Source organism: Bombina bombina, chromosome 12 (genome assembly GCF_027579735.1).
Source record: "Bombina bombina isolate aBomBom1 chromosome 12, aBomBom1.pri, whole genome shotgun sequence".
Taxonomy (NCBI): domain Eukaryota; kingdom Metazoa; phylum Chordata; class Amphibia; order Anura; family Bombinatoridae; genus Bombina; species Bombina bombina.
The window spans coordinates 109,213,681-109,238,898 of NC_069510.1; the positions used below are offsets into that span (position 1 = coordinate 109,213,681).

Sequence of the window (25,218 nt, forward strand, 5' to 3'; positions counted from 1 at the left end):
TCATGCGCACTAGAGACAGCACGAGGACAAACACACCTGGCCTTACCTGACAATCCATGCTGTTTGCGGCAAAAGTGGGCGTGGTCATGTGGGGCATGGGCGTGGCTGGACGAGAGCATGGGCGTGGTCGGGTGTGGCAGGGGCATGGCCAGGCATGGTCGGCTCGACAGAGAGGGGAGAGAAATAGAAAGAGAGGGGGAGAGACAAAAAGAGATAGGAAAGAGCTAAAGAGAGGGGGAAGAGCAGAAGAAAGGGGACTGTACAGAAGAGAGGGGGGAGAGAGAGCAAAATAGAGGGGAAAGAGCAGAATAGAGGGAAGAGAGAGAAAAAGAGAGGGGAGAGAGAGAGAGAGAGAGAGAGAGAGAGAGAGAGAAAGAGAGGGGGGAGAGAGAGCAATAGGGAGGGGGAGAGAGAGAAAAAGAGAGGAGGAGAGAGAAAAAGAGAGGGGGGAGAGAGAGCAATAGAGAGGGGGAGAGAGAGAAAAAGAGAGGGGGAGAGAGAGCAAAAGAGAGGGGGAGAGAGAGCAATAGAAAGGGGGAGAGAGAGAAAAAAAGAGGGGGGAGAGAGAAAAAGAGAGGGGGAGAGAGAGCAATAGAGAGGGGGAGAGAGAGAAAAAGAGAGAGGGGGAGAGAGAGAAAAAGAGAGGGGGAGAGAGAGCAATAGAGAGGGGGAGAGAGAGAAAAAGAGAGGGGGGAGAGAGAGCAATAGAGAGGGGGAGAGAGAGAAAAAGAGAGGGGGAGAGAGAGCAATAGGGAGGGGAGAGAGAGAAAAAGAGAGGGGGAGAGAGAAAAAGAGAGGGGGAGAGAGAGCAATAGAGAGGGGGAGAGAGAGAAAAAGAGAGAGGGGGAGAGAGAGAAATAGAGAGAGGGGAGAGAGAGAAATAGAGAGAGGGGAGAGAGAGAGCAAAAGAAAGGGATGGAGAGAGAGAGCAAAAGAGAGGGGAGAGAAACAGAGCAAAAGAGAGGGGGGAGAAAGAGAGCAAAAGAGAAGGGGGAGAGAGGGGGGAGAGAGAGCAAAAGAGAGGGGGGAGAGCACGAGCGAAAGAGAGGGATGGAGAGAGAGAGAGCAAAAGAGAGTGGAGAGAGACAGAGCAAAAGAGAGGGGAGAGAGACAGAGCAAAAGAGAGGGGGGAGAGAGAGAGCAAAAGAGAGTGGGGGAGAAAGAGAGAGCGCAAAAGAGGAGGGAGAGAGAGAGCACAAAAGAGAGGGGGAGAGAGAGAGCGCAAAAGAGGGGAAGAGAGCGTGCACAAAAGAGTGGGGGAAAGAGATAACGCAAAAGAGAGGGGGAGAGAGAGAGCGTAAAAGAGAGGGGGAGAGAGAGCGCAAAAGAGAGGGGGAGAGAGAGTAAAAGAGAGGGGGAGAGAGAGCAAAAGAGAGGGGGAGAGAGAGCAAAAGAGAGGGGGAGAGAGGGAGCAAAAGAGAGATGGGAGAGAGAGAGCAAGAGAGAGGTGGAGCGAGAGAGAGTGCAAAAGTGAGGGGGAGAGAGCGCAAAAGAGAGGGGTAGAGAGCACAAAAGAGAAGGGGAGAGAGAGCAAAAGAGAGGGGGGAGAGAGAGAGCAAAAGAGAGGTGGAGCGAGAGAGAGCGCAAAAGAGAGGGGTAGAAAGCGCAAAAGAGAGGGGGAGAGAGCACAAAAGAGAGGAGAAGAGAGAGAGCAAGGGGTGGGACCGCTGTACTGCAAAAAATGCCCCGTGTGAACGGGCTTTAGGACTAGTGTTATTATATTTCAATAAGGACTAAGCTCTTTGAGAGGAAAGTAGGTCAATGATGGCATTAATTAATCCTACTTGTTGGTCTTTGGATTTTTTCATATGACACAGCACCAATGCATTAGTTAGCATGCTGACTGTAGTATTAATCACTGACCTGCGCTACTTCCAGTTGCTGCTACATATTAAAAGAAAAACATATGCACAAGGCACAAGATTGACAACATACAGGCACACACAAGCAAGAGAAAACAAGTTGTACTATGTTTGGCATCACCACCTGTATCCTATTTTTTTTTTTGTCATTGGCTAAGATAAATATTGTAAAGTCAGATGGGTCCAAGAAGTGACCTTCAGAAAAAAATCAACAGTGGGCAATTAAACACTGCATTGTTAAAGATCTGGATACACAATAAATGTTTTATTTATGCACTATATATATATATATATATATATATATATATATATATATATATATATATATATATATATAAATATATATATAGCCCAGTGCTGCGCTTACTGTGCAAAGCTGCGGAGGTTTCCATCTGTATGTTTTCTTTTTAATAAGTGAATAAAAGTCAAGTTTTACTTTTGGCGTGGATCGCAAATTCTTTCTGAAGGTGTATATATATATATATATATATAAATATTGTGCTAGTGAAGTCATCACAAAATATATACACACACTCACACACCCGATCGGACTAGACCGCAGAGATTGAATTTCGCCAATTTAGAGGTGGCGAAAGATTAGGGAAGCAGCGGTCTGATGACCGCTGCTTGTTAAAGTGAATGTAAATTTTGATGCTAAAGTGCCCGGTTTTTAAAAATTTGATTAAAAACAGGGGCGCTTTAATTCATCAAAATTTACATTTCACTCGTGCTGTGAAAAAAAAACTTACCTTTTAATCTTGACAGCAGCTCCAGCTTCCTCCACCCGTCGCAAAGCCTCTTCCTGGGTCTAAAATGATGAATCCGGCTTCCTCCAATCACGGCATTGAATCAGACACTGATCCCCCCGGGGGGGGAAGCCGTGATTGGAGGATGACCTATCCATCATTTCTGACATCAGAAATGGCTTGCGACGACCAAATTTTTAAAAACCGTGCACTTAAGCATCAAAATTTACATTCACTTTAAATACAGCATGCAGGTTCTCTTGTGAGAACCTGTAGCCGTAGCTGGTTGAAAGGCTTGCGAAGCCTTTGATAAATCGACCCCATAGTATATATATATATACAATATCTCACAAAAGTGAGTACACCTCTCACATTTTTGTAAATATTTTATTATATCTTTTCATGTGACAACACTGAAGAAATGACACTTTGCTACAATGTAAAGTAGTGAGTGTATAGCCTGTATAGCAGTGTAAATTTGCTGTCTCCTCAAAATAACTCAACGCACAGCCATTAATGTCTAAACCGTTGGCAACAAAAGTGAGTACACCCCTAAGTGGAAGTGTCCAAATTAGGCCCAATTAACCATTTTCCCTCCACTGTCATGTGAATTGTTAGTGTTACAAGGTCTCAGGTGTGATTGGGGAGCAGGTGTGTTAAATTTGGTGTTCTCGCTCTCACACTCTCTCATACTGGTCACTGGAAGTTCAACATGGCATCTCATGGCAAATAACTCTCTGAGGATCTGAAAAAAAAGAATTGTTGCTCTACAGAAATATGGCCTAGGCTATAAGAAGATTGCCAAGACCCTGAAACTGAGCTGGAGCACGGTGGGCAAGACCATACAGCTGTTTCACAGGATAGGATCCACTCAGAACAGGCCTCGCATGCTCAACCAAAGAAGTTGAGTGCACATGCTCAGCATCATATACAGAGGTTGTCTTTGGGAAATAGATGTATGAATGCTGCCAGCATTGCTGCAGAGGATAAAGGGCTGGCGGGTCAGCCTGTCAGTGCTCAGATCATACGCCGCACACTGCGTTAAATTGGTCTGCATGGCTGTCGTCACAGAAGGAAGCCTCTTCTAAAGATGATGCACAAGAAAGCCTGCAAACAGTTTGCTGAAAACAAGCAGATTAAGGACATGGATTACTGGAACCATGTCCTGTGGTCCGATGAGACCAAGATAAACTGATTTGGTTCAGATGGTGTCAAGCGTGTGTGGTGGCAACCAGGTGAGGAGTACAAAGACAAGTGTGTCTTGCCTACAGTCAAGCATGGTGGTGGGAGTGTCATGGTCTGGGCCTGCATGAGTGCTGCTGGCACTGGGGAGCTACAGTTCATTGAGGGAACCATGAATGCCAACGTGTACTGTGACATACTGAAACAGCGCATGATCCCCTCCCTTCGGAGACTATGTCCCAGGGCAGTTTTCCAACATCAAACACACCTCCAAGATGACCACTGCCTTGCTAAAAAAGCTGAGGGTAAAGGTGATGGACTGGCCAAGCATGTCTCTAGACCTAAACTCTATTGAGCATCTGTGGGGCATCCTCAAATGGAAGGTGGGGGAGCGCAAGGTCTCTAACATCCACCAGCTCCGTGATGTCGTCATAGAGTAGTGGAAGAGGACTCCAGTGGCAACCTGTGAAGCTCTGGTGAACTCCATGCCCAAGAGGGTTAAGGCAGTGCTGTAAAATAATGGTGGCCACACAAAATATTGACACTTTGGGCCCAATTTGGGCATTTCCACTTAGGGGAGTACTCACTTTTGTTGCCAACGGTTTAGACATTAATGGCTGTGTGTTGCGTTATTTTGAGGGGACAGCAAATTTACACTGTTATACAGGCTGTACACTCACTACTTTACATTGTAGCAAAGTGTCATTTCTTCAGTGTTGTCACATGAAAAGATATAATAAAATATTTACTAACTTTGTGAGATACTGTATATACAGTACATCCATACATACACTCACACACACATAGTATATATATATATATATATATATATATATACACATACATACACACACACTCACACACACGTAGTATATATATATATATATATATATATATATATATACACACACACACACACGCAGACAGCAGAATAGATGATCTAATGTACTACATGCTGCATACGTCACTTAGCTAACCCTCTCAGTGTCACTTTCTCTCCTCCTCTGTCCCCTCCCTGCCTTTTCTCGCCCACATTAATATGCAGGTCACATCTCACAAGCCTGCTGTCCTTTACATGGGGAAAACTGCTCCCAGCATGCACTGCAACACACACACAGCTATATATAGCGGCACAGATAGCTGGGCAGCTGTCTGAAGATCCCCAGCCTGCTCATCTTCGCCTGCCTAGCCTGCAGTAGGCACGAACAGGTTAGTGGAGCAGTCCCAGGGCACATATAGCCACACCACATATAGTACTGCTGTATGCCTGTTAGGGAATACAGGACCTCCTGCTCGCACCCTATACTGTCATTATATACTGTATATATAAGAGGTGAATTATAGTGCACTCATTGGTATCACTATGTGCGCTGTGCTCACCTGTCACTCTCATAGAGACACAATCACTTTCTTAAAGAGAAATCCTAATGCAATAATAAATGTCCATTAGACTCTATGGGCTAGATTACAAGTGTCGCTGTATTATTATTTTTTTGCGTAAGCTAAAACTCTGCTAGGATTTTAATTTTTTCAGGTTGCTTTCCTATTACAAGTTCCAAAAAAAGTATTGTATGCGAAAAACCTAACTTCCCCCATAGAGATCAATGGGGGGAAAAAAGTGGAAAAAAACGTAACACCCGAGATCTCGCAAACCTTTCTGCATTCCCCATAAAGGTCAGTAAAAAAAATAATACTTGATAAAAAAAAACACCAATTGCGCAAACAACATAGCATATTTACATTAGCAAACGTGAAATATATACAGTAAATACATAGTTAGAATCCTTATTAAATATGAATATTTATGTTTTTATCTGCTTAATGGCAAATGGCTCTAATGCACTTGTATATATGTTTATATATGTGTACATATATATTAATGTTTTTATATGTGTATATATGACTGTAAATATATACATACACATATATACATTAATATATATGTACACATATATAAACACACACACACTATATATATATATATATATATATATATATATACAGTATATTTTTTTTAAAATAATTTTTATTAGACAGTGTTAAAAAAATGTAACTGTACTTTGTAATGTATTTTTGAAGTGTTTTGTGCATCTTTTTTATTTCGGAAACCAGTTAACCCCAGCTCTGAGATCGCGGCAAGGATTGAAGCGTAAATGCCATTGCGCTCCACTTGTAATATCAGCGGAATAAAAATGGCTCGCAAAAACATAATTGCGCTAGCGCAAAACCGTTTGCGCCTCACTTGTAATCTAGCCCTATGTATTTAACTCCTATAAATTGGTTAAACTTCTGTTCAAGAGCTATAAAGCATTGCTGCACCTATGTGTTTACATTTTTTCTTAACAGATAGGTTTATTGCAATAAATGCTCTAACAAATGGTATTACATTACTATATCCCCATCTGTCACTTTTTCAGCAGAACAATTTTTTTCATATATAAAACCATCTTCCACCCGCCCATGTTGGCATCCTGGCAGATCGCTTTTTTTGTGATAATCTTAAAGGGACACTCCGGTCAACATTTAAGTGCCCATAGATTAGATGAATTACATCTTTGAATAGAAACATATTTGCAATATACACATATTGGCAAAAATGCTCCTAGTAAAAGTTATCACTGATTTAGTGTTAGCATTTATCTCTGCACGTGCATGTGAAGCATACCTAGATATTCTCAGTGCACCAGTATGTTAAATACTGCAGCTGCTCAGAACACCAGTGGGGCTTGTATCATGTCAGCAATTAACAAACTGCTGTGATTAAAATACTAGTGCACGGTGCATACTTAAATACTCTTTTAAAACAGCTATAGCTTTTATTAGAAGCATTTTGTTAATACATGTATATGACAAAAATGCTTCTACTCAAAACTGAAATGCATCCATGTGGATTTCAATTTTTGCTGGAATGTCCCTTTAAGATATAGAACTGCCTAACAGTACTGGTACTAATGCAGGAGATAGCTCTTGATAAGAATACACATTCTGGAAATGTAGGCTATTCTCACAGTGCCCTACCTTCTGTGCATGGGACAGTATCAGCAGCTCATAGAATAACTTAACAAACAAACACAAAAACTGAGAAGATAATGATTTAAGATGGTCAACCAATCAAAGGAAGCATATATACATATCCTCCAATCACCAGCTGTATCCTTGTATAAAGCTGCAGGCGAGTAAGACAGTAAGTGTAAATACAAACTGAGAGATGAGAATTTGTTAAAAAAAATACAAAACGAATGAGAGTCTGGCTGTGAGTTCTTAGTGTCAGGATAGAGAGGAGCTCAGTATCTGAAGAGCATCTGCGGATCACCCTGAGATCTGCCAAAATTATTTTTAGACTTTACTTTTAGTTAGGAAAAAATAGGTTTTGCTGTATAGGTTTTACACTGCAAAGCTTACTTTATGAGTATTCCCTCACTGCATTAAACAGTACTAACTCTGCTGGGAGGTATTGTGTATCTATAACCCTTTTAGTTACGTAGAACATCATCTGCTACATTAACATGACCTCTTGTTATATAATATTTATGTAGCATCCAGATATTCCATTGTCCATCAGTCTAATGATGCAAGTGGCGTCAAAACTCTGGGGCCGATTTATCACAGCCCGAATGGGACCGTACACCCTTGTTTCCGTGCAAGCAAGTGCGGTCTTAAGACCATTGCTCCTTAACTCGTACGCCTCCTATGAGGCAGCGGACATCAATCTGCCCAATCTCATACGATTGGGTTGATTGACACCCCCTGGCCGCAAATCTGCAGGGGGTCGCATTGCACAAGCAGTTCACCAGAACTGCTTGTGCAATTATAAATGCTGACAGCGTATGCTGTCGACATTTATCGATCTCTGGCGGACATGATTCGCTACAGCGGATCATGTCCACCAGACACTTGATAAATCAGCCCCTCTGAATGCACTTTAAAGGGATACTGAACCCAATTTTTTGTTCTTCAATGATTCAGATAGAACAGGCAATTTTAAGCAACTTTCTAATTTACTCCTTTTATCAACTTATCTTCGTTCTCTTGCTATCTTTATTTGAAACGGCAGGAATGTAAAGCTTAGGAACTGGCCCTTCTTTGGTTCTGCACCTGTGTAGCACTTGCTGATTGGTGTCTAAATGTAGCTTACAATTACTTGCTCTATCTGAATCATGAAAGAAAAAATTTGGGTTCAGTATCCCTTTAAGGGAGATTCTTGCTGCCACTACCAGTTGTTAAGTTAACAAATAGTATGTAATTTAGCTCATTATACGGAGCGCACCTTTTTAATGTGTGCAGACACAGGTGCAAGGTTGGGCAAAACAAATGATTATGATTGTCACTGTCCAAGGAAAATACTCTCTTGAATTTCTCTGGCGCTGAAGTTGTGGACTTGCTCTGGTGCCAGTGGATACCTGGCTAAGTCTCCTACTATTCACAGAGTGTCACAGTGGGCAGCAACACAAACTGTGTGTTTGCCCCCATTGTAGCTATGTAATCTGTGTGGTAGCACGGATCCCTGTAAGCGTAGCTCCCTGTACCACATGCATTGGCGCAGCTAAGTTTATGATGCCAAGCAAAGGTATCCACCGGCTGATAATGTGACACGATACGTGATACAGTGTCTAACTTTCCAATGTGACATTTCAGCCCCTGATAACGCGTATCTTGTGACATCCACCTTGAAATATTTAAAGCTTCTATATTTATTGGATGCATTAACCCCTTGTCTATCTCTCTGACACATAAGGTGTTAAATATAGAATGTTTTACAAATCACTAAAAAAAATTGTACATTAAAAAAAATAGTGACCTTTAATAATCTAACTGTAGAGAATATATGTCTAAGTTTTTATATGTGTATATATGACTGTAAATATATACATACACATATATACATTAATATATATGTACACATATATAAACACACACACACTATATATATATATATATATATATATATACAGTATATTTTTTTTAAAATAATTTTTATTAGACAGTGTTAAAAAAATGTAACTGTACTTTGTAATGTATTTTTGAAGTGTTTTGTGCAACTTTTTTATTTCGGAAACCAGTTAACCCCAGCTCTGAGATCGCGGCAAGGATTGAAGCGTAAATGCCATTGCGCTCCACTTGTAATATCAGCGGAATAAAAATGGCTCGCAAAAACATAATTGCGCTAGCGCAAAACCGTTTGCGCCTCACTTGTAATCTAGCCCTATGTATTTAACTCCTATAAATTGGTTAAACTTCTGTTCAAGAACTATAAAGCATTGCTGCACCTATGTGTTTACATTTTTTCTTAACAGATAGGTTTATTGCAATAAATGCTCTAACAAATGGTATTACATTATTATATCCCCATCTGTCACTTTTTCAGCAGAACAATTTTTTTCATATATAAAACCATCTTCCACCCGCCCATGTTGGCATCCTGGCAGATCGCTTTTTTTGTGATAATCTTAAAGGGACACTCCGGTCAACATTTAAGTGCCCATAGATTAGATGAATTACATCTTTGAATAGAAACATATTTGCAATATACACATATTGGCAAAAATGCTCCTAGTAAAAGTTATCACTGATTTAGTGTTAGCATTTATCTCTGCACGTGCATGTGAAGCATACCTAGATATTCTCAGTGCACCAGCATTTTAAATACTGCAGCTGCTCAGAACACCAGTGGGGCTTGTATCATGTCAGCAATTAACAAACTGCTGTGATTAAAATACTAGTGCACAGTGCATACTTAAATACTCTTTTAAAACCGCTATAGCTTTTATTAGAAGCATTTTGTTAATACATGTATATGACAAAAATGCTTCTACTCAAAACTGAAATGCATCCATGTGGATTTCAATTTTTGCTGGAATGTCCCTTTAAGATATAGAACTGCCTAACAGTACTGGTACTAATGCAGGAGATAGCTCTTGATAAGAATACACATTCTGGAAATGTAGGCTATTCTCACAGTGCCCTACCTTCTGTGCATGGGACAGTATCAGCAGCTCATAGAATAACTTAACAAACAAACAACACAAAAACTGAGAGGATAATGATTTAAGATGGTCAACCAATCAAAGGAAGCATATATACATATCCTCCAATCACCAGCTGTATCCTTGTATAAAGCTGCAGGCGAGTAAGACAGTAAGTGTAAATACAAACTGAGAGATGAGAATTTGTTAAAAAAAATACAAAACGAATGAGAGTCTGGCTGTGAGTTCTTAGTGTCAGGATAGAGAGGAGCTCAGTATCTGAAGAGCATCTGCGGATCACCCTGAGATCTGCCAAAATTATTTTTAGACTTTACTTTTAGTTAGGAAAAAATAGGTTTTGCTGTATAGGTTTTACACTGCACAGCTTACTTTATGAGTATTCCCTCACTGCATTAAACAGTACTAACTCTGCTGGGAGGTATTGTGTATCTATAACCCTTTTAGTTACGTAGAACATCATCTGCTACATTAACATGACCTCTTGTTATATAATATTTATGTAGCATCCAGATATTCCATTGTCCATCACTCTAATGATGCAAGTGGCGTCAAAACTCTGGGGCCGATTTATCACAGCCCGAATGGGACCGTACACCCTTGTTTCCGTGCAAGCAAGTGCGGTCTTAAGACCATTGCTCCTTAACTCGTACGCCTCCTATGAGGCAGCGGACATCAATCTGCCCAATCTCATACGATTGGGTTGATTGACACCCCCTGGCCGCAAATCTGCAGGGGGTCGCATTGCACAAGCAGTTCACCAGAACTGCTTGTGCAATTATAAATGCTGACAGCGTATGCTGTCGACATTTATCGATCTCTGGCGGACATGATTCGCTACAGCGGATCATGTCCACCAGACACTTGATAAATCAGCCCCTCTGAATGCACTTTAAAGGGATACTGAACCCAATTTTTTGTTCTTCAATGATTCAGATAGAACAGGCAATTTTAAGCAACTTTCTAATTTACTCCTTTTATCAACTTATCTTCGTTCTCTTGCTATCTTTATTTGAAACGGCAGGAATGTAAAGCTTAGGAACTGGCCCTTCTTTGGTTCTGCACCTGTGTAGCACTTGCTGATTGGTGTCTAAATGTAGCTTACAATTACTTGCTCTATCTGAATCATGAAAGAAAAAATTTGGGTTCAGTATCCCTTTAAGGGAGATTCTTGCTGCCACTACCAGTTGTTAAGTTAACAAATAGTATGTAATTTAGCTCATTATACGGAGCGCACCTTTTTAATGTGTGCAGACACAGGTGCAAGGTTGGGCAAAACAAATGATTATGATTGTCACTGTCCAAGGAAAATACTCTCTTGAATTTCTCTGGCGCTGAAGTTGTGGACTTGCTCTGGTGCCAGTGGATACCTGGCTAAGTCTCCTACTATTCACAGAGTGTCACAGTGGGCAGCAACACAAACTGTGTGTTTGCCCCCATTGTAGCTATGTAATCTGTGTGGTAGCACGGATCCCTGTAAGCGTAGCTCCCTGTACCACATGCATTGGCGCAGCTAAGTTTATGATGCCAAGCAAAGGTATCCACCGGCTGATAATGTGACACGATACATGATACAGTGTCTAACTTTCCAATGTGACATTTCAGCCCCTGATAACGCGTATCTTGTGACATCCACCTTGAAATATTTAAAGCTTCTATATTTATTGGATGCATTAACCCCTTGTCTATCTCTCTGACACATAAGGTGTTAAATAGAGAATGTTTTACAAATCACTAAAAAAATTTGTACATTAAAAAAAATAGTGACCTTTAATAATCTAACTGTAGAGAATATATGTCTAAGTTTTTGTACAAAAATATATAAACATTCTTATATAAACGCAAGAGTGAAAACCACTTGTCGCAAAATGCGTTAGAAGCAACATGTGCAGCATTTCCCTTTAAAGTGAATATACATTTTGATGATAAAGTGCCCGGTTTTTAAAAATTTTATTAAAAAGAGGGGCACTTTAATTCATAAACATTTACATTTCACTTGTGTTGTGAAAAAATACTTACCTTTTATACTTGACAGCAGCTCCAGCTTCCTCCGGTTGTCGCAAGCCATTTCTGATGTCAGAAATGATGGATAGGTCATCCTCCAATCACGGCTTCCCCCCTGGGGGAATCAGTGTCTGATTCAATACTGTGATTGGAGGAAGCCTGATTCCTCATTTTAGACCCAGGAAGAAGCTAACACCCAGGCAAGTGCACAACTGTTACCAATGCATTCTAACCTTGCTTTTGGTCTAAAATATGACCAGGTCATTTGTTACACTTTAGTAAATAGACTGCAAAGAATAAGATGGGCATTAGATGCCTCTCCAATATTAGTGAACCTGTATCACAATTTATTAACCATTGCAAAGTATTTTGCAAATCAGATGGACCTTTTAGCTAAGAAGTGGGCAGAGATATTGGTAACATATTTAGGCTGTAAGAATCACTGAACAAATAAGTTTTTAGGGAGCTATGATATTTGGGTAGAATATAACAAAATGAGGCAAGGGAAATCCTATTAATAGGAGAAGTAGGATAATGTTTCTCAGCCTTTTTTGTTGCAAGTCCCCTGCAAGCGGACAAATGTTTCTTATGTACCCTAACTGGAAAACATAAATAACTTTATCTCAATCTCTCATGTTAGCAAAAATGGGAGTCATATGTAATCACATGATTTCACAAACTTGTATCAGATCTATTAACCAGAGAAAATATACAGACACCAAATCACTGATTTCTGTTTTTCAGGAATTTACTTTAAAATAAATGACAAAGTAATATTTCTGTTACCACCTTTCTATATCTAACTTTGTTTTATACATAGTTTATCTGGTTACGATTACTGTGGCACACTTGGGTATAATCAGGGCTGACTCAAGACATTGTGCTGCCTAGGTCTAAGATCAAAATGACCCCCCCACCCTGAGGAAGTCCTGACCCCCCCCACGCGCATGTGTGAGTGTTAGCTCTATGGATCACACAGGCAGTAAATCAGTATATATAGGTAAGTGCACGTGTGAGTGTTAGCTCTATGGATCACACAGGCAGTAAATCAGTATATATAGGTAAGCACATGTGTGAGTGTTAGCTCTATGGATCACACAGGCAGTAAATCAGTATATATAGGTAAGTGCACGTGTGAGTGTTAGCTCTATGGATCACACAGGCAGTAAATCAGTATATATAGGTAAGTGCACGTGTGAGTGTTAGCTCTATGGATCACACAGGCAGTAAATCAGTATATATAGGTAAGCACACGTGTGAGTGTTAGCTCTATGGATCAGACAGGCAGTAAATTAGTATATATAAGTAAGTGCACGTGTGAGTGTTAGCTCTATGGATCACACAGGCAGTAAATCAGTATATGTGCATAAGGGTATATGAGTTGGGTTTGCTACAATTTCACACATGATATTGATGAGGGCTGTGTGTTCAGCTGTGCAGAGCAAACCATGATGGATCCATACTTAGAACTGTAAGGCGCAACGTGACAATCTACACTGCCTTAATAGGTTTTGCTGGGGACACGGTGTAATGTGACCTCTCTGAGAGCCTGGATGGGTGACGGGAGTTTGGTGCCTTGGAAACAGCTGTCCGGAGCCCCTTATACAGTCTAGAAACTGCAGAGTAAAAAAGCAATGAATAGGCTTCAAATAAAAGGGACATTAATCTCAATTAATTTCTTTCATATATATAAATAAGCTCTAGTCAACCACGCTTAAAGGGACACAAAACCCCCCAAAATTTATAAAAAAGTTTCCAATTTACTTCTTTTATCAAACTTGCTTCGTTCCCATGATATTCTGTGTTGTAGATCCCTAGCTAAGCATCTGGGGCCCGATCCGATATAGAGTGTCGCCTGCAAAAGCCGGCGACGCCGAAATTTGCGCTGGTTTGGTATCCTATATACGGCGTAACCTAGAAGTTACGCCAGTATATTTCTGCCGTCGCCCATAGTTTTTTGGGCCATAGGCAGGTATACCAAACCAGCGCAGTTTGGTATCCAATATACAGCATAAGGACTTACGTGGCGAAAATGGAGAAATCTTACTCCATTTTCACCTCGCCACAAAAAGCAGCCGTAAGAAGCCTTACGCTGACTATTGGAGCCCCGTAACTCCCTAAACTACCTACAAAATAAAACCTAACACCTAACGCATGCGCAATGTCTCTATCTAACTGTCAACCGCGATCCCCCGCTGCAATCCCTAATAAAGTATTTAACCCCTAAACCGCCGCTCCCGGACCCCGCCGCCATCTACATAAACTAACCCCCTACTGTGAGCCCCTAAAACTGCCACCATCTAACTGATCTATCCCCTAATGTGAACCCCTAAAACCGCCGCCATCTACCTTATCTATCCCCTAATGTGAACCCCTTACACCGCCGCCATCTACCTTATCTATCCCCTAATCTGACCCCTTACACCGCCGCCACCTATATAAAAATTATTAACCCCTAATCTAATCCCCCTATACCGCCGCCACCTATATTAATATTATTAACCCCTAATCTAATATCCCTAAAGTAATAAGCTCTATTACCAGCCCTTAAAAGGGCCTTTTGCGGGGCTTTGCACCAAAGTAAACAGCTCTTTTGCCCTATAACCTGCCCTCCCTACACCGCCGCCACCTATATTAATAGTATTAACCCCTAATGTAAGCCCCTTACACCGCCGCCATCTATATTAAAATTATTTACCCCTAATTTAATCTACCTACCCCGCCGCCAGCTATATTATCTATATTAACCCTAAGTATATTATAGTTAATATAGTTATTATATTATATATATTAACTATATTAACCCTAATTATATTAGGATTAATATAGTTAATATAGTTACTATAGTATTTATATTAACTATATTAACTCTATCTAACCCTAACACCCCTAACTAAATTCTTATTAAATAAATCTAATTCATATTATAAACTAAAATATTCCTATTTAAATCTAAATACTTACCTATAAAATAAACCCTAAGATAGCTACAATATAATTAATAATTACATTGTAGCTATGTTAGGGTTTATATTTATTTTACAGGTAAATTGTTAATTATTTTAACTAGGTATAATAGCTATTAAATAGTGATTAACTATTTAATAGCTACCTAGTTAAAATAATTACCCAATTTACCTGTAAAATAAATCCTAACCTAAGTTACAAATACACCTACACTATCAATAAATTAAATAAACTACAAATATCTATCTAAAAATACAATTAAATAAACTAAACTAAATTACAAAAAACCCCACTAAATTACAAACAAAAAAAAAGATTACAGCAATTTTAAGCTAATTACACCTATTCTAAGCCCCCTAATAAAATAATAAAGCCCCCCAAAATAAAAAAAATTCCCTGCCCTATTCTAAATTAAAAAAAGTTCGAAGATCTTTACCTTACCAGCCCTTAAAAGGGCCTTTTGCGGGGCATGCCCCAAAGAATTCAGCTCTTTTGCATTGAAATAAATATACAATACCCCCCCCCAACATTACAACCCACCACCCACATACCTATATTCTAAACCCACCCAAACCCCCCTTAAAAAAACCTAACACTACCCCCCTGAAGATCTCCCTACCTTGTATTCACCCCGCCGGGCAGAACTCTTCATCCAATCCGGGCGATGTCTTCAAGCAAGCTGCAGTGAAGTCTTCTTCCATCCGGCGATATCTTCAAGCAAGCGGCAGAGAGTCTTCTTTCATCCGGTGATGTCTTCAAGCAAGCGGCAGAGAGTCTTCTTCCATCCGGTGATGTCTTCAAGCAAGCGGCAGAGAGTCTTCTTCCATCCGGTGATGTCTTCAAGCAAGCGGCAGAGAGTCTTCTTCCATCCGCTGATGTCTTCAAGCAAAGCATCATCTTCAATCTTCTTTCTTCGCTCCTCTGCAGCAGAGCATCCATCTGGCACGACGACTTCCCGACGAATGAGGCACCTTTAAATGACGTCATCCAAGATGGCGTCCGTCGAATTCCGATTGGCTGATAGGATTCTATCAGCCAATCGAATTAAGGTAGAAAAATCTGATTGGTTGATTGAATCAGCCAATCAGATTCAAGTTCAATCCGATTGGCTGAACCAATCAGCCAATCGGATTTAACTTGAATCTGATTGGCTGATTCAATCAGCCAATCAGATTTTTCCTACCTTAATTCCGATTGGCTGATAGAATCCTATCAGCCAATTCGGAATTCGACGGACGCCATCTTGGATGATGTCATTTAAAGGTACCTCATTCGTCGTTCAGTCGTCGGCCGGGATGGATGCTCCGCATCGGAGGAGCGAAGAAAGAAGATTGAAGATGCCGCTTAATGGAAGATGCCGCCGGATGGAAGAAGACTTTGCTGCCGCTTGGATAAAGACATCGCCGGGATGAAGACTTCTTCTTTGCCGCTTGGATAAAGACATCGCCCGGATCGGATGAGGAGTTCGGCCCGGTTGGGTGAAGACAAGGTAGGGAGATCTTCAGGGGGGTAGTGTTAGGTTTTTTTAAGGGGGGTTTGGGTGGGTTTAGAATAGGGGTATGTGGGTGGTGGGTTGTAATGTTGGGGGGGGGGTGTTGTGTTCTTTTTTTTTACAGGCAAAAGAGCTGTTAACTTGTGGTAAATACCCCGCAAAAAGCTCTTTTAAGGGCTGGTACAGAGCTGGGTATTTTATAATTTAGAATAGGGTAGGGAATTTTTTATTTTGGGGGGCTTTATTATTTTATTAGGGGGCTTAGAATAGGTGTAATTAGCTTAAAATTGCTGTAATCTTTTTTTTGTTTGTAATTTAGTGTTTGTTTTTGTAATTTAGTTTAGTTTATTTAATTGTATTTTTAGATAGATATTTGTAGTTTATTTAATTTATTGATAGTGTAGGTGTATTTGTAACTTAGGTTAGGATTTATTTTACCGGTAAATTGGGAAATTATTTTAACTAGGTAGATATTAAATAGTTAATAACTATTTAATAGCTATTATACCTAGTTAAAATAATTAACAATTTACCTGTAAAATAAATATAAACCCTAACATAGCTGCAATGTAATTATTAATTATATTGTAGCTATCTTAGGGTTTATTTTATAGGTAAGTATTTAGATTTAAATAGGAATATTTTAGTTTATAATATGAATTAGATTTATTTAATAAGAATTTAGTTAGGGGTGTTAGGGTTAGATAGAGTTAATATAGTTAATATAAATACTATAGTAACTATATTAACTATATTAACCCTAATATAATTAGGGTTAATATAGTTAATATATATAATATAATAACTATATTAACTATAATATACTTAGGGTTAATATAGATAATATAGCTGGCGGCGGGGTAGGTAGATTAAATTAGGGGTAAATAATTTTAATATAGATGGCGGCGGTGTAAGGGGCTTACATTAGGGGTTAATACTATTAATATAGGTGGCGGCGGTGTAGGGAGGGCAGGTTATAGGGCAAAAGAGCTGTTTACTTTGGGGCAAAGCCCCGCAAAAGGCCCTTTTAATGGCTGGTAATAGAGATAATTATTTTAGGGGGATTATATTAGGGGTTAATAATATTAATATAGGTGGCGGCGGTGTAGGGAGGGCAGGTTATAGGGCAAAAGAGCTGTTTACTTTGGGGCAAAGCCCCGCAAAAGGCCCTTTTAAGGGCTGGTAATAGAGTTTATTAATTTAGGGATATTAGATTAGGGGTTAATAATATTAATATAGCTGGCGGCGGTATAGGGGGATTAGATTAGGGGTTAATAATTTTTATATAGGTGGCGGCGGTGTAAGGGTTCACATTAGGGGATAGATAAGGTAGATGGCGGCGGTGTAAGGGGTTCACATTAGGGGATAGATCAGGTAGATGGCGGCGGTTTTAGGGGCTCACAGTAGGGGGTTAGTTTATGTAGATGGCAGCGGGGTCCGGGAGCGGCGGTTTAGGGGTTAAATACTTTATTAGGGATTGCGGCGGGGGATCGCGGTTGACAGGTAGATAGACATTGCGCATGCGTTAGGTGTTAGGTTTAATTTAGCAGGTAGTTTAGGGAGTTACGGGGCTCCAATAGACAGCGTAAGGCTTTTTACGGCTGCTTTTTGTGGCGAGGTGAAAATGGAGTAAGATTTCTCCATTTTCGCCACGTAAGTCCTTACGCTGTATATTGGATACCAAACTGCGCTGGTTTGGTATACCTGCCTATGGCCCAAAAAACTACGGGCGACGGCAGAAATATACGCGCGTAACTTCTAGGTTACGCCGTATATAGGATACCAAACCAGCGCAAATTTCGGCGTCGCCGGCTTTTGCAGGCGACACTCTATATCGGATCGGGCCCCTGGAGCACTACATGACAGGAAATAGCGCTGCCCTCTACTGCTCTTGCAAATGGATAACATTCTTGCAAAACTGCTGCCATATAATTCTCTAGAAATTGTCCGGCTCCTGAGCTTACGTCCCTGATTTTCAACAAAAGATAACAAGAGAACAAAGAAAATTTCAAGCAAAAATAAATTAGAAAGTTGTTTAAAATTGCTTGCTCTATCTGAATCGTGAAAAAAACATTTTGGGGCACATCTATCAAGCCCCGTATGGAGTTTGAAGCCCCGTGATGGCTCGCCAGAAACACCAGTTATGAAGCAGCGGTCTAAAGACGCTGCTCCATAACCTGTTCGTCTGCTCTGAAGAGGCGGACAGACATTGCTGCAATTCAACCCGATCGAGTACGATCGGGTTGATTGACACTCCCCTGCTAGCGGCCGATTGGCCACAAATCTGCAGGGGGTGGCGTTGCACCAGCAGTTCACAAGAGCTGCTGGTGCAATGCTGAGTGCGGAGAGCGTATTGCTCTCCGCATTCAGCGAGGTCTGTCCGACAGGCCTTTCATAAATAGGCCCCTTTGGGTTTTGTATCCCTTTAAAACATTATTGCTTGTGTAAAGTTTATGTGCACATCTATGCACAATTCCTCCCTGAGGACTGAGCGCTGATTGGCTGAGTATGGCAGCTCCAACAGCTCTATTGGTTGAAAAAAATACAAAAATCAATTTAGCATAGAAACATTCATTTATCGAAAAACAAAGACTACAATTTAAAAAGCCCCTTGTCAGATAAAAGAAAGGAACGTACTTACGTGTATCTTTAACCCCTTAATGACAACTGACGTACCAGGTACGTCATGCATTAACTAACAGTTAATGACAATAGACGTACCTGGTACGTCAGTTGTCTAAGAGAGTGCTGGAAGCGATCGCAATCGCTTCCAGCAGCTCTCAGGGTATTGCAGTGATGCCTCCACATGGAGGCATCCTGCAATACCATTTAGAAGACTCCGATGCAGAGAGAGCCACTCTGTGGCCCTCTCTGCACCGGTAGCGATGGTGCCGGTTCGTTGGTGGGTGGGAGCATATCAGGGAGGCGGGTGGGCGGCCCATCGCTACCCGGCATTCGGTTCCTGTAAGTGCTATGTGAACGCCGGGTACCGGGAGCGCGCGGGTGCGCACGGGGGCGCGCGTGCGTGCGCGATTAGCTGGCCACTGACACCAATGAGAAAGGAAGAGGGGGGAAAAATGAATTAAAAATAAATAAATATATAAGGATCTGGGAGGGGGAGGGGGTTGGGGTATTGTGGGGGGCTGCTACACTACAGAAAACATTAAAAATTGCAAAAAATTGCAAAAAAAACACTTGTTTTTGGGGCAAATTGGGTACTGGCAGACAGCTGCCAGTACCCAAGATGGCGGCAATTAGGTAGGGGAGAGGGTTAGAGAGCTGGGGGGGGGATCATGGAGGTTGGGGCTAAGGCAGGGGTCCATCACAGCTAAAACATTTTATTTTTTTTTATTAAAAAAAAGAAAAACTCCTTTTATTTAGTACTGGCAGACTTTCTGCCAGTACTTAAGATGGCGGGGACAATTGTGGGGTGGGGGAGGGAAGAGAACTGTTTGGGAGGGATCAGGGGGTGGGATGTGTCAGGTGGGAGGCTGATCTCTACCCTAAAGCTAAAATTAACCCTGCAAGCTCCCTACAACCTACCTAATTAACCCCTTCACTGCTGGGCATAATTTACGTGTGGTGCGCAGCAGCATTTAGTGGCCTTCTAATTACCAAAAAGCAATGCCAAAGCCATATATGTCTGCTATTTCTGAACAAAGGGGATCCCAAAGAAGCATTTACAACCATTTGTGCCTTAATTGCAGAAGCTGTTTGTAAATAATTTCAGTGGGAAACCTAAAGTTTGTGACAAAATTTGTGAAAAAGTGAACTTTTTTTTTTATTTGATGACATTTGGCGGTGAAATGGTGGCATGAAATATACCAAAATGGGCCTAGATCAATACTTTGGGTTGTCTTCTAAAAAAAATATATATACATGTCAAGGGATATTCAGGTATTCCTGACAGATATCAGGGTTCCAATGTAACTAGCGCTAATTTTGAAAAAAGTGGTTTGGAAATAGCGAAGTGCTACTTGTATTTATGGCCCTATAACTTACAAAAAAAGCAAAGAACATGTAAACATTGTGTATTTCTAAACTCAGGACAAAATTTAGAAACTATTTAGCATAGGTGTTTTTTGGTGGTTGTAGATGTGTAACAGATTTTGGGGGTCAAAGTTAGAAAAAGTGTGTTTTTTTCAATTTTTTCCTCATATTTTATATTTTTTTTATAGGAAATTATAAGATATGATGAAAATAATGGTATCCTTAGAAAGTCCATTTAATGGCGAGAAAAAAGGTATATAATATGTGTGGGTACAGTAAATGAGTAAGAGGGAAATTACAGCTAAACACAAACACCGCAGAAATGTAAAAATAGCCATTGTCATTAAGGGTAAGAAAATTGAAAAATGGTCCGGTCATTAAGGGGTTAAGTGGAAGACGTCTGAAATATTAAATGTACGATTTAAGCAAATACCATTTTTAAGTTAAAGGGACACTATAGAAAAAATAAACTTTCATGATTCACACAGAGAATAGAATTTTATATAACTTTCCAATTTGCTTCTAGTATCTAATTTGCTTTGTTCCCTTGTTATCCTTTGTTGAAAAGCACACCTAGGTTTGCTCAGGTGCAGCAATGCACTACTGTGAGCTAGCTGCTGATTGGTGGCTGCACATATATGCCTCTTGTCGTTGGCTCACCTGATGTGATCAGCTGTTTGACAGACATTGCTACTGCTTCAACAAAGAGAACGACGCGAATGTAAATAGAAGTAAATTAACCCTTTGCTAGCACTCTCTGCTCTCCAGAGGATTATAAAAATAGAATTGCATAGACAAAAATGACTTAATTGGGGATCAGACAAGCATTTTTTGCGTTTTCGATGACATGAAAGTATTTGTATTATTACTATTTTAATAGGTGGTATATTTTATTACTTGATGTTCTTGTATTTAATGGAACATGTAAGTATAAATGTAAAAGTTTTTTTTTTAATTTCTGTTAGCAAAATTTACCTTTTTATCTTTTGTTGAAAAGTAGCTATTTTCTATTACAGCATACCTAGGTATCAAATTATCGATATGCAAAATTGCAGTATTAAATGAAAAATAAAATGCAGATATATTTCTTTATGATCAACCAGGCTCTGAATTCTGTAACATATTTTATCTAACACCTATTGTATTTCTGTCACATTAAAATGACTGACATTTTATTGGATTAGTTAAAAAAATTACAAAAAATTAAATAGATTTTGTATAATATATACAAGGTTTTTTTTTATACAAAATGAGTATATTTTCTAAAATCAGAAAACTTTCAAAATAAATTGTCACAATAAAACAATCAAATTATTAGTTTAATGACTACTCAAATTAATTTCAATTATTACAATAAATCATTGGACCGTTCAATATTTTTTTTAAGTGAAAATAGTAAACTATACAGTTTTAAAGACAAAAACTTTGTTGCAGGTACCAAGGGTTGATTTATTTAGATTTTCCTTCGTAATTTAAATACAAACGAAGAGGGAGGAATTTATTTTGTATATTATAATCTATTTATTTGTGTGATATTACCAGGTATACAAATTAGTGCATGCTACAAAATATTTTAAATGGGATTCTCTGTAGCCTATTTTCATGCAAAAATATTTAAAGGGATACTAAACCCAAAAACTTTTCTTTAATGATTCAGATAGAACATGCAATTTTAATCAACTTTTTAATTTACTCCTATTATCAATTTTTTTTCATTCTCTTGCTATCTTTATTTACAAAGCAGGAATGTAAAGCTAAGGAGTCAGCCCATTTAAGGTGCAGCACCCTGGATAGCGCTTGCTTATTGGTGGCTACATTTAGCCACTAATAAGCAAGCATAACCCAGGTTCTTAACCAAAAATTGGATGGCTCCTAAGCTTTATATTAATTTTTTTTTAAATAAAGATACCAAGAGAATTGATAATAGGAATAAATGAGAAAGTTGCTTAAAATTGCATGTTCTATCTGAATCATGAAAGAAACACACTTGGGTTTAGTGTCCCTTTAAGGTAAAAAGTGAATTTAATATTTTATATAGATATTAAGTTATAACAAAAAAAAAAATTTGTTAATTACATAATATCTGTAAATGGGATGAACGTTTAATGTGTTGGCATATGGAGAACTAATTTCCCAATGTACCACTTAGCTTTTTTGTTTCTGACAAAACTATAAACTCAAATTAATCAGTTTTATAATTGTGTTTTTGTTTTTAAATTTGTATTTTTTTTTTTAAATAAAAACACAAACAAGTTATGTTTTAACCATTTATGGGAATTGAAGTCGCTACTTTGTAGTACATTTGCAATTATACAGTATATATATTAAACCTTTGCAGGAGATACTGGGAGATAGGATAGTTTAGCAATTAAGGGATTTTTTGCAGAATAATACTGATACATTATCTTATTTGGGAGAGCTGCTTTTTTATTATTTAAATAATAATATTTAGATCTGTAGTTGCTGTGTCTGCTCGCTCTGCAGAACTCCAGTGATTTATTGTAGGGTGTGTGAGAGATTGAATGTCACTTGTATGCTGGAAAAGAGCAAGTGTGACGCTAAATGTCAGTGCCACACACACAGCTATTTCCTTGTCATTAGAGGTCAGAGGTCGTAACCTATCACCTTTTTGAGTGTTCAAGTCTCACTATGAGATAGTCTGACACACTATTTTAAGTGTCTTCTCCAGATCACGCCATGAATTACTATTTTTACAGCGTGAAGGAGAAGTCAAAAATAAAATTATGTTGTTCTCTTAAATATGTGTTCTGCTCAGGCACCAGACTACAAATGGGTGCTTATGAAAGCCTTGGATTAATATACAGAAGGGGTCGACAAATCTGTTTAAAAATTTTGGAGCCAGTAAGAATATTTAGTAGCCAGACATACTTTTAGGAGCCAGGCAGTGGTATATGTATATAGATATATGGAGAAGAAACCAAAAAGTTAGGAGCCAGGTGTAAAATTCTAGAAGGCAGTAGTTCCCTGGTTCCTGGGTTTGTCGAGCCCTGATATACAGTATAGATAAATAATACTGTAACTTTTTCAAACCATTGAAAACAAGTAAACCACTCTTTATTCACTTTATAGAAATATAATTAACCCCTTAAGGACCAGCGACGTACCCGGTATGTCACTGGTCTTTTTTGGGACTTGATTGTTTTATAGCGCGGTCTTGCCACCAGCGTTGAGACTGCTCTATTCCACAAAGCCTGCTGGAGGGAGGGCATTAATAGCATGTTCCTGCTAGGCTTGTGCTATCATGTCCTGAAAAAAACCTTAATGACCAGTGACATACAGGGTACATTGTGGTCATTAAGGGGTTAAATACATTAAAAGTAGAAAACAATACAGTTAAAACACAATCAAAGGAACATGAAGCACAAATTATTTTTCTTTAATGATACCAAAAAAGCATACAATATCAAACAATTTTCCAACATTCTCTTGGTATCATTTGTTTGAGTAGCAACAAAGGAGCTAAATATGAATATTTGTGCAGCTACCAATCAGTAATTAGCTCCCAGTAGTGTTTTGCTGCCCATGAGCCTACCTAGGTATGCTCTTCAACAAAGGATACCAAGAGAACATAGAAAAATAGATACTAGAAGTAAATTTGAAAGTTATTTAAAATTTACATGCTCTATCTGAATATTAATTGTACTATCCCATTTAAATGTGAGTTATAAATAATGCAATCAAATCGGACATTTCCCAGTAGCAGTGGTTTAATTGCAACTAGACCACTGGTTTTCAAATCTGTCCTCAGGCCTCCTCAACAGACCAGATTTTCAGGATTACCTTGAATGAGGGGAGGTAACATAGTAGATGAGGTTGAAAAAAAGACCGAAGTCCATTGAGTTCAACCTATACAAATCTAATATACTTACAAAAAGGCTCCAGTTGAGTTTAAATTAATCCCACTAAAAGGTGACCTATTTAATAAAAGAAATCATATCCCTGAATTCTGTTTCTAGTCGGAAATGTATCCAAACCATTTTTAAATGTATCTAAGGTATTGGCATTCACTACCTCCTTTGGTAATGAGTTCCCCAATTGTATTGCTCTTACAGTGAAAAAATGTTTACGTTGCTGGATATTAAATCTTCTTCCCTCCAGCCTTAAATTGTGACCTCTTGTCACAAACATTTTTCTTGGAATAAACAGAGCTTCTGTCATTTTTGTATATGGGCCTAGAATATATTTACATAAAGTAATTATGTCACCTCTCAAGCACCTTTTTTCTAGAAAAAAACAGACCCAGTTTGGATAACCTTGCCTCATAGCTTAAATTCTCCATTCCCCTTATTAGCTTCTCTGAACTTTTTCAAGGTTTGCAATGTCTTTGTTTTTTAGATTTGTCCCCAGAACTGCACTCCATACTCAAGGTGAGGTCTTACCAGGGATTTATATAGTGATAGAATTATGCTTTCACCCCTTGAATCAATGCCTCTTATAATACATGCTATTATCTTATTAAAATAACCGTGTTTACTAATCTGAATATTTCACCTGTGCTCCAGTTCAGGTATCTTTAAAATCTTGCCTGTTAGGGAGGTCTGAGGGCAGATTTGAAAACCAGTGAACTAGAGCCACCGCGTGATTAGATTCATCTTTGTTCTGCATTGAAGGAGAAAGATTATTTTTGTGAGGCGTTTTCTGAGATTATAGATTTACGAGTGTTATCTCTGTGTGTTCTATTGATTTAGCAAAAGGAGATTAAGTATTTAACCCTTTTGTAGGGCGCACGCTGCATTTGTTCCATTTTTTTGTTATTTTTAAAGAAAATAGGATGTACATTTTAATAGCAATAGACAAAAATAAAAAAATATTATTAAATATATATCATTTAAGCCAAAACATCAGTGATTGACAGCCGAGTGTACGAGATATCTAACTACACCAACCTAAAATTGCAACTACCTACCCAGACTATATATACAGTACGTACGTATGGATAATTTGACATTTGAATTTGTTTTGGGGCAAATGTA

The 25,218-nt window shown here is 39.1% G+C and overlaps 1 protein-coding gene across 1 annotated transcript in view; it reads left to right on the forward strand.

Moving 5' to 3' along the window:
- Positions 1-4,918: 4,918 nt before the first annotated feature.
- Positions 4,919-25,218, forward strand: part of AK1 (adenylate kinase 1) — a 72,718-nt gene continuing 52,418 nt past the window's right edge. The window contains exon 1 of the mRNA XM_053696050.1: positions 4,919-4,999. The gene's annotated coding sequence lies outside the window, so the exon portion shown is untranslated. The remainder of the gene's footprint in view (positions 5,000-25,218) is intronic.